The sequence below is a fragment of the Rousettus aegyptiacus genome, unplaced genomic scaffold (assembly GCF_014176215.1).
Source record: "Rousettus aegyptiacus isolate mRouAeg1 unplaced genomic scaffold, mRouAeg1.p scaffold_m13_p_18, whole genome shotgun sequence".
NCBI classification, from domain to species: Eukaryota; Metazoa; Chordata; class Mammalia; order Chiroptera; family Pteropodidae; genus Rousettus; species Rousettus aegyptiacus.
In genome coordinates this window covers 19,818,221-19,828,903 of record NW_023416293.1, presented here as the reverse complement: position 1 = coordinate 19,828,903, position 10,683 = coordinate 19,818,221, and positions in this window count along the sequence as shown.

The window sequence follows — 10,683 nt, the reverse complement described above, 5'->3', positions numbered from 1 at the left end:
CCTGTAGTAGCAAGTACCTCTTGTCTTTTACCTGGCACATCGAGAAATTTAATGGTTAAGAATGATATTTGATAATATAACATTTTAGACAGCTTTTCTAATGAGGCGTATGATATATTTTTGTGGATGAAGGCATCGCATGTGAAGGAGCAGCTATTTAGAGGGCTCTTATGGGAATGTTATTCAAACTGTCAAATCCATATTGTCGACAGACATGAGAGAACCTAACGAAAACAAAGAGAAATACAGGGAAAGTGAACATTGTCGAGGGGGAAAACGTAATTTCGCAACGTTCTAGCACATTAATCAAGTTGATTTTATGTTTGCCTTTTATTTCCCAGCGGCATGCTGGTTGAAGATGATTAGTGCTACGTAAAATATATTATTTAAGTATTGAATGTTGGGGGAAGTTCTTTATCTATTTCTGTAACATTCTGGACTTTGTATTAACACTGTGAAACATGGTTTCCGGGAATGTAAAATACCAGTAAGGGGTCTCATTGCGCTGTCAGGTTTAAGTAAAAATTAATTTTTTAAGGAATAGTTCCTTGAAAATATATTTCTTTCACTGTGAAACTGAACAAAAAATTATGTAATACAGGTAATCCTCTCTATTTTTACTAGGTAAGAAAAATAGAATGACAGAGTTTTTAGTAGCAGTCATTTAAATGAGAATCATTTAAAATATAAAATTTATCATTTTTTAAAAAAAACAAATGATTTCTGAAAGCTTTGCACTCATTTTAGAATTAAGTATATTTTTACGAACAGCTTTCCTGCTGTTTTATTTTAAGCAAAACTAATTTAGTGGTTTCTCAATAGTAACCTCTTTTTCCAATGCTAAATTATTCGATCTGTTCTTTGATCAGAGATGGGAAGGGAGCATATCTGTTAACAAAAATATTTGCATAAACTCAGGGTTTAGGCAATGGAAGCCCTTTGTTATTTTGAAGCTTCTTAATCATCAATGAATAAAAAACCAGCCTTGATATTGACCTCTGAGTCACTGAAATAATCCGTTCTATCAGTGGCCACCTACTGAGAGATGCCGAGCCCGGGGCGGGGCCCTGTGGGTGTTGAACAAGTCTGACTCCCTGAAGGAAGTTTGCAACCCAGTGACAAAGGCAGTGAAAAAAGAAATTCATTATAGCGCTATATGAGGCCAGCAAGAGAGGTTAACTGGTTACTTTGAACAGAAATGGCAGCTACCAGAGAAAAACTCACAGAGCTGAACAGGGAGGCTCGAGGGCCTAGGAGTGTAAAACCCAGAGGGCCCAGGGACGGCGGGTCTGGTGACAGTCGTCAGGCACTGCCGCTGGCTCTGGTAGCACTTGAGCACTGCTTCACTGCCAGGCTCCTGCTGGGTGCCTGTGGGTGGGTCCTCAGCCCCCGCACCCCTGGGCCTCGCACTCCAGATTCAGACTAGAGGAAGAGGAGGGTTGGCCAGACTTGCTACCAAAGCCTGTGCCTGGGCCGTCAGAGAGGAGGCAGGACATACAGGTCCTGCGCGGTCTGCAGTCTCCCCAAGGCCACGGTTCTCATCACAGGAGCAAGGCGGAGCACCCTGAAGGAGCAGTCCAGTCTTGGGTGCTTCATATTAGGCTGAGGTCGGTCCAGCCTGAAGATTTGTAACTTAGGCAATGAAAGGGCCGCACTCATCTTCCAGAGCCGCTTCAGCCTTTCCCACCTGCTCACCCCCTACGTGTATCCGCGGAAATGCTGGTCTCGATTTCGTCTGTTCATCTAGAATTTCTTTTTCTATGTGCAAGTAAATATGAGTGTGTGGTCTTGTTTCCTCCCAATTTGCACATGAGAAGACACGCGGAGCCACGATTCTGAGCCTCTCTGTCCACGTTTCCCATGTCGCCGAACTCTACCCATCGGGACACATTTTCCTCCCTTTCTTACACTTGCGCTCATCGTTACTGATTAGCATAATTTATTTAGCTTTACTTTACAGTGCTTAAAATTTAAAATAAGCAATATTAAATTGTTTTAATTTAAATTGTCATAATGTCGAGAAATCAGTACTTTATCGATATATATTTAAATTTTTCCTTAAGTCTTTTGCCAGCACAATTTTTGCAATGAATTCAAAGGTCACTTTCATAAGTGTGAATATATATCTGTAAGTGTGAATATATATCTACAAGACATATTCCCATACGTGAAATTTCCAGGTTGAGAAGTATCCGTTACTTTGGAAAATATTAACAAAATTTCCTACATTACAGCTGAAATTTTGCCTCCTCTAGCGGTAAATGAAAGTGCACATTTCATCATAGACTCTTTGAAAAAGAACAAGACATTGTCCTTTTATATTTTCCCCCATCTGATACACTTTCAATTTTTTTTCTTGTCGCTTTTGTATTTGTTTATAAAATGTTTCCACTTTTCAGTGGAGCTTTTTAAACTTCAGTTGTTGCTGTTTATCGACGTCCTAAGCTGACCTTTCTTTTCCCCTGCCGTTTCTGGATGGTGCCTCACAGCTAGAAAGGTCTTCCCCACCATGGGGCTTACGGCCTCCCACCGCTCTTATGAGGTTATGTTACTCCTGAAATTTGATCCTTTTGGAAATAACAGCTAAAGTGTATGACAGAGCTCCGAATCCACCTTTTCCACACAGACAACCCGTCACCTATCCATTCAAGTCTCAAATTTGGTCATTGTCTTGGTTGCCACTTTTATGCTACCCTGAATTTCTAACGCATTTGATTTATTTCCAGACTTCTAATCATATTGCATTGGTACATTCGCCTATCTTTCTGAAAGGATGAATTTCTTATCCACCAGGCTGATGAGTTCCTTCTGAGACTAGAAAGACCGTGATGCAAATTGTTCCTTGGGATTTACTTTTAACTACCAAAAAATATCAGTTAATATGGAAGTACTTGGGAGAAGGGCAGACACAGCGAAAGGTTCCTTTACGCCGAATCTCCCCCCATCAGCCTTCCCTAGTTCCTGAAATTATCACACGAGGCATTTTTAAGGGTGATAGTGTTGACAGATCCCTTTCAAATACAAATATTAAACTAGTTAAAATATATATATTTTTTAACAAAATAAAATGTAGCTGGAGGTAAACCTTTTGACATTAGAGGATCTAAGGAAGTCTTTCATTTAAAACAATTTCATGCCTTTCAGTCTCCTGGCCTTTATTTTCGTGAAACCACATTAGATAATCCCTCGGTCGGCCGTCTGCGGAGAGCCTTGTCGGGAGCTCGGCGCGAGTTCAGTGCGCGCTCCTGAGGGAGGGCTTTGAATCCGGGGTAAGGACGGGTGCTGCCCACCGGTCTGTCGGTGCGGGGAGAGTTTGGGTCGGTGCATCGCATCTTCTCTTTAGCATCCTCACGTGTTCCAGACGCAACCTGAACTTCATTCAAAGACTCAGAAACATTCCCTAGAGCGGGGACACCGCATCGGTCCATCTGATGGCAACCGCTGTGCCTCCACTGCCACTGTCACATCGACTTTACACGTCCTGGGGAACATGAGTCCTGAGCCCTACAGATCTGGCAGAAAAAGACATCTGCCGTTGGGCAAAAGTTCGTGCGCTCATGGGTCATTTGTTATGACATGAACAGTATCTAAAACCTTAAAAAAAAAAAAAAGCTATGGGGTATCATTACTAAACTAGATTTTTTCTCTTTCTCTCCCTGTAATTTATTATATTTTACTATAGTTTTCCGCACACTTTTTGAGTTATGCAATAAAACATAGGTACTTTTTGCTGTAAAATTAACTTTGTTAATGTGCAATATCATAAAGTAGAATGCAGCCATTTTAAGAGGACATTTTAATGAGCTTTGACAAATAGATCCCCCCACGTAGTATGCCTGCCCTGGACACACGCGCACGTGAAGCCCAGAAAGAGCGTTTTCATGGACCCCAGAGTGACGCCCGCTCCTTCGTCTCCATGGCAGCCGAGTGTGCACTGACCTCCAGGCCCCCCGGGCAACCGCCACCTGCTCCTGAGCAGAGACCAGCTCTGCTTCTCCAGAATTACACGTTAGTGGAACCACAGGGCCACACTCTTCAGAGTCTTTCTTCCTCTCCCAACAGAACACTGTTGAGATCGACCATGTGGCTCACAGACCTTTTGTGAGGTACTGAGTTACACCTCTCACCTCTTGAAATGCAGTTGCTGTCTTGTTAAGTTGTACAGGCACATTCTGGACACCACCCCTTTGTCAGATAGCCACACTGGAATATTTCCTCCAGTCTGCAGCAAGCCTTGTCACCAGAAACCAGAAGTTTTTGTTTTTGATGAAGTCCAATGTATCACTTCTTTTTATAAGAGATCTCTGCCTAACAAATTTAAAAAGACAAAGGCTTTCTCTTGTTTCCTCCTAGATGTTTTATAGGTATAGAGTATAGGTTTAATGATCCATTTTAATTATTATTTTTACATGATGTAAGGAAAAAAATTGCAGTTTTTTTTTTTGTTTGTTTGTTTGTTTTTTTTTTTGCCAGTTGTTCTGAAATCATTTTTTGAGAATGCTTTAATTTTCCCATTGAATTACCTTGGCACTTTTGTTAAAAGTCTATTGCCCTGTATGTATGGGTTACTTTCCGATTCCTTTCCAATCCATCAATCTGTAAGTACACAGCTGTGTGCTGTGACCTACTGTGTACGTCAGACTGCTCTAAATACGTTATACTTTTGCAAAATGGCTTGGGAATTCTGTATCCCCATATTCTTTTAAAAATTAACTTACACATTTCTAACCAAAAAAAATCCCGCTGTTATTTTGATGGAATTGCATTGAATCTATAGAACAATATAGAGACACTTGCTGTCCCAACATTTTCTAAACCAGGAGTGTGGTATCCGTCTTTATTTACTTAGGTCTTTAACGTCTCTCAGCAATGTTTCATATTGTTGAGGTTTTGCATAAATTCGATTAAATTTATTCATAGGTACTCACTAGGATATATTTTATTGTTTTAAAAATCAATTAATTTTAAATTTAACTTCGGATCTTTTATGCCTACTATAGAGATATGAAATTAGTTTAGATCGACCTTGCTAAACTTGTCAATATGACAGCTTTGTGGATCCTACCACGTGGCGCGCGGCCACACTCACCTCAGCGACAGCAACCTGGCTCCTTCCTTTCTCCCGAACCACTACGTCAGGCCCTCCGGGTGCTAGTTTTTAAACTTCTGCTTCGATTTTTTTTTTCTTTTTTTCTTAACTGCTTTAATAAAATACAATTGCCTGTAACAAATTGCATATATCTAAATTATACAATTTGATAGGTTTTGACATGTGTATATCTGTGAAATCACTGTCAAAGCAAGTAAGATGGCTAACATACCAATGACCCCTAAGCACAACAGTTACCCCCCAAAGTTGCCCTTTATAAGCCTTTCTTACCCTCCCTCTCCACACCCACTTCCATTCCCCCACTACTGCTGGGTTGCATTCTGTCATCGTGGATTAGTTAGCATTTTCTATAATTTCGTATTAATAGAATCACAGTAGGCACTATTTTTTGTCTGGCTACTGTTGCTGAGCAGAATTATTCTGAGATCCATTCATACTGCACTCTCTATAAGTGATTCATTCTTTCTGTTTCTGAGCGGTGTCTTATCGTGCAGATAGATATCCTGCAGCTGGTTTACTGCTCACCTGTGATGAGCATCCGATCGTCTCCAGTGCTGGGGTGTCATACATTTGTGTGAACATTTGCATACACGTTTCGGTCAGGTCAGAGTCTTCCTCTTAAGCACACACTCAGTAGTAGGATGGCTGGGTCATGTGGGACATGTGAATTTCCAGACCGACTTCTGAAGTCATAGCTTTTTGTACCCCAGTAGCTACGAGAGTTCACATTACACTAAATATTTGCCAATATTGGGTGTGGTTAGTCTTTTTAAATCTTAGATATTCTAATGTGTGTATAGTGGTAACTCACTGAAGTTTGAATTTGCATCTCCTAATGACTAGTTATGGTGACATCTTTTTACATGCTTGTATATGGTATGAAATCATAATAAACTAGATAGTTAAAAGCGATACATTCCTACAAAAACCAAAGTGACAAGAAAGCATTTAGTTATCTATTTTTTAACAGTCATGGGTAGAATAATTATAAAATATGAATTACAGTTACAGTATCTTGACATTGGTAAATTTAACCTGGCTTTTTGCCATCCGAGTTTAAAAACGTATTTATATATTAAAAAATAAAAATGACATATATTCTAAATACTGTTTTTCACTAGAATATTTCTTTTTGAATATTTCTGTAGTTTTTTAGTTCATCCCCCTCACCCCCACATATACATTTTTAAAAAGTCAAAACAAAGTACCGTGAATAAAAAACTATCAGGTTGAGACTTTAAAAATTCCTATATGTACGATTCTTCTGATACTATTTCTAATATAGCTTCCCTGTGATATAATATGCTTAGCACATTTCTAGTTAGTAGTGAATAATTTGTCTTACTTTATATAATCTTCCTTGTGACAATGTCAAATTAAATTTAATAGTACTGTCAAAAGCCGTTGTGTTCTGCCTGTGAGAAGTCTTTACAGGAATTAAATCCACAACCTTAACTGTGTCGAAGATACTTCTAACAAGCTGGATTGACTTATATTGGCCCAGTTTCTGTACTTGGTTGGAAATAGGAAATAATACTGAATATTCATCAGTTTTGGACCCTGCTGACCTGGATTTGATTTTGAAGTTTGATATTTATAAAGTATATAGTTTTAGTTAGTAATTTAACATCACAGCACCTCGGTTTCATAATTTATAAAATTGCAGTAAAAATCTTTTTTATATGTCAAAAACAATAAGTATAAACTTATAGGCATAGAAGACAAATATATTTTAATGAATGCATATTTTTCATTGCCTATTATGTACCAGTCATGGTGTTAAAACAGAGATTTAGATGTAAGTCTCATGTGATTTTCACCTTTAAGGTGTATTGTAGTCGAGAAGACAACTTTAAGGAAATAAGAATTCAATAGAAATATTAAAAACTAAAGGAGATAAAAAGGGAAATCGAGAAAAGAGATAACGCAGAAAATTTTCCATTAGGCAAAAGCCAGTAATTTAGAGAAAATCAAATTAAAATTTTGCATTATTGGGCTAAAACTTGGAAAGTATTGGGAGAGAAGGGTGCAAGACGGACCTGGAAGGCCTGGAGGCGGCTCGGAGACCACATACATGAGCTAATGATGCGAGGAGCATCCCGAAGACAATGCACGGCAAGGTTGGCCATTACTAAACTGCCATTCTTTGTAGATCAAAATACCTATTTGGTTCAACCTCAAGAAATAATAAAATATGAAAAAGGGTAATGATGGTAACTAACACGGACAAAGATTTACATGATTCAGTGTATTTAAAATGCTTGCTACATGTCGTACTACATAGAGCTAGCTGTATTTGGAGAAGGGTAATGCCATTGGGGGAAAGATGACAGATAAGAAGTTATATTTAGAAAATGAGGATTATTTGAAAATTTGGGTTTCTGGCTTGGTGCGATTTATTTTGCTACTTTTTGCCAACTTGAACAGTACTAAGATTTCACACGTAAGGGAGCTCGGGTTTGGACGGGAGGAGTCGGGAATGACAGCCGGAAGCTCACAGGGGCATTCGGTGGGCGGCCAGATGAACGGGCGTGCAGCTCGGTACGCGCAGCTGGCAGGCGCGGAGTGCAGGAGCTGCTGGCGCGCGGGCGGCGGGTGGAGGGGGAGTTCTGCATCCCGGGGAGCACGGGGCGGGGGGGGGGGGCGGTGAGAGGAGCGGGGTGTGATGCCGCGGCCCTGGCACACCACGTTTAAGGGGTGGGCGGGAGGATGGAAGAGCCGGAAGCCGACAGCGTCGGGTCTCGGCGGCCGCCCGCTCCGCCAGGCCAAGCCGCGCGCCAGGCGCAGTGGGGTCGGCCGGGCGCCCCCGAGAGAGCGCGTCGTGAGGTGCTGCGCTCCCTCCACGCGCTGTTCTATTTTTCTGGTTAGTTTCTGCCAGGAAATGTACTTCAGGTGTCACTCAGAGACAGCACAGGGTGCAAATGCCCAGGAAAACCGTTATTCATGACAACGTCCTCACGAAAACCGAGGACAACAGTTCCCGCGTATTCCAAAGCAGACGCACGCTTACTTTTGTCCCTGTGCTAAAAGGCGACGGTGGTGACTAAGACAAACGCATTAGAAAAGGCAGGAGGTTTGGCAATAAAAATTTAATAATTTGAAAACCTGTTTCAAAGTCATTAACAGTCATTGAAAATGGAGATAGAAAGAATATGAATTTTTAAGTACGCAACTAAACAAATAAAATAAATATCATAATTACAAATGTAAAGAGTTGGGAACATCATAGATTGTGGATGGATCGTAGGAACCACGCAGTGACGGCCAGCTGCCTCACTGACCTGTGGTGCCGTTTGAAAAAGAACATTGATCTGAACACAACACTGGCCGGTACAATGCCTTTGTCACATAACTGGCAGATTATTTTGGAGACTGTATCACCCCCAATCATTTTAATAAAGGAATAATTTATAAAATATTTGTAGTTTCAGAAGTGATGCTACCATGGAAGATATTTATAATCTAGATTTCTAAAACTTCTTAGGGTATGAAATAACGAATTATGTGTTTTCCGATTCTGATACAATGTTCTAAAATTAGTGTAAGGTAACAGAAAAATTACGCGATAGAAGTATATATTGCAAATGAATTTATTTGCACACCAGTCTGAGTACTAAGAAGTAAATGCTATTTATGTTTGTGGAGGGAGAGGGTTGAAGGAGGGGGTCGTTAACAATATACTAATAAAATCGCTATTTATTTGACAGCATAGAAAACATTCCACTGTCATCTAAAAATAAAACATTTGTGTTTCTGTCCTCTTTTCCAAGAAAATAGTATGAAATAATGTGTCATCATTAATAAATGTGGGTGTTTGGGGGATGGCTCGCGGGGCAGTTCCTTATAGTTTTCTTGCAGAGTCAGCCTGTTTCATTATCGATCAGTAAAAAATTGATGTCCTGGTTAAATGAGCTGGCCAAGCACTCAATGTCTCCCGGGGTTCTGTGAAGGGAGGAGGGGGTATAGGAGGAAGTCGGGGCCATCAGTCGTTGGCAAAAAGCAACGTACAGAGCAGTGAGCTAAGTGGAGTGGCTGTAAGATAGAAACTATTAGAGACTCGCAGTTTATTGGGAGGTTAATTGGAGAAAGAAGAAAATAAATCACCAGCATAGCAGAGGAGATTAGAGGAGGAAATTAACAAAGTAACTAAAATGCAAATAAAGTCCAGAACAGAAGAAATATGGACTATGTTATCCTGCTCGCCTAGAAATGGAGAATTTTGAATTTAGACATAACCATCAGAACTGATGAAATGAACATTTGTGAACGTGAACTCTAATGGGTCATTCAAATATCTGATATAAAAGCACCATATAGAAGCAGGAGAGAAGAAATTCTAAGTGTTTGAGAGGTCTACAACTTGAATGAACTGGAAATGATTTTGGTGCGGGCATTTTTAAATATCTTATCAGTTTATGGTTTTAAGTCTTAGCATGCACAGAGGTGTGAATTATCACTAATATCAGTTATGCTTTCATAGATCCCTACCGCTGCCTTCGTGAGGCTGACGTTGAGGACATGCCAGTGACATTTTTCCTCCGAGGCGAATGGGCGGCCAGGGCTGGTTTCCTTGTGGAGTCAGCCTGTTTCGGTATTGACCAGTTAAAAATCGATGGCTATTTTTTAAATAAATGAGGTAGACATCACCTGAACTTTGGATAAAACTGAGATCAAGTCAATATCTAAGGATGAGATATATTTTTGCTAAGAAAACAATAAAAAAAAAGAGACAATATCCGCAGATTACAATCTTTTTTGATGGGCTTTGGAAAGGAGCCTCCTCCTCTAGCTCCCTTTCAGCCAGAAAGAACAATGTTATTTACTTTTAACTTCCCTTGAAGACTATTTTAAAGGAAAATTCAGCACTCATAACTTTACTATCTGTTCAAAACTTAATTTCTCCAAACCTTTCCATATTCTGTTAAAACTAAGTGAAAATTTATATCATGGTATTAAACTTAAAAAGTATTCCTTGGAAAATCTAGGGCGATAACTGACAACTTTGGTTTTTATTGATTACTATCTCCCCCAAATAGACTATTACATGTATTATTTCTGATGTTCATTTTAGGAATTTTTCAGAACACACAGAGAAATTTGAAATAACAATCTAATTTAGGGGAAAAGGTAAAAAGAAATGAACTGGCACCGTGGGTTGCGGAGCAGGAAAGTGGTCAAGGCCAGGGAGCGGTCCTCGACGTGTCACTTGCTGGCTGTGTGACTCCGGACACCTCTCCACTTCAGGTTCCTCGGAGAAAAGGAGAATGCAGCAGTGTCGAATTCGTGGAGTTGCGAGGACCTGACAAGGTAATGCGGACGGACCACACAGGATGATGCCCTCTGCCCGCATGCCGGGAGGAATGCTTTTCTGTTCTTGATTGCCGACTAAGTTATACCCATAAATGGCAAAACAAATTAGACCGATTATAGTTTAGAAATCCGTGATAAGTTACATTTAATAGTTTAAACATAGAGGGATGTCTAAACTTCTCCAGGGGAAGCAGTGGGACTCCCGGGTCCCCCCCACCCCGAAAACCCTGGGAGCGGCGGGCAGCGTGGTGCTCCCCGCGGCG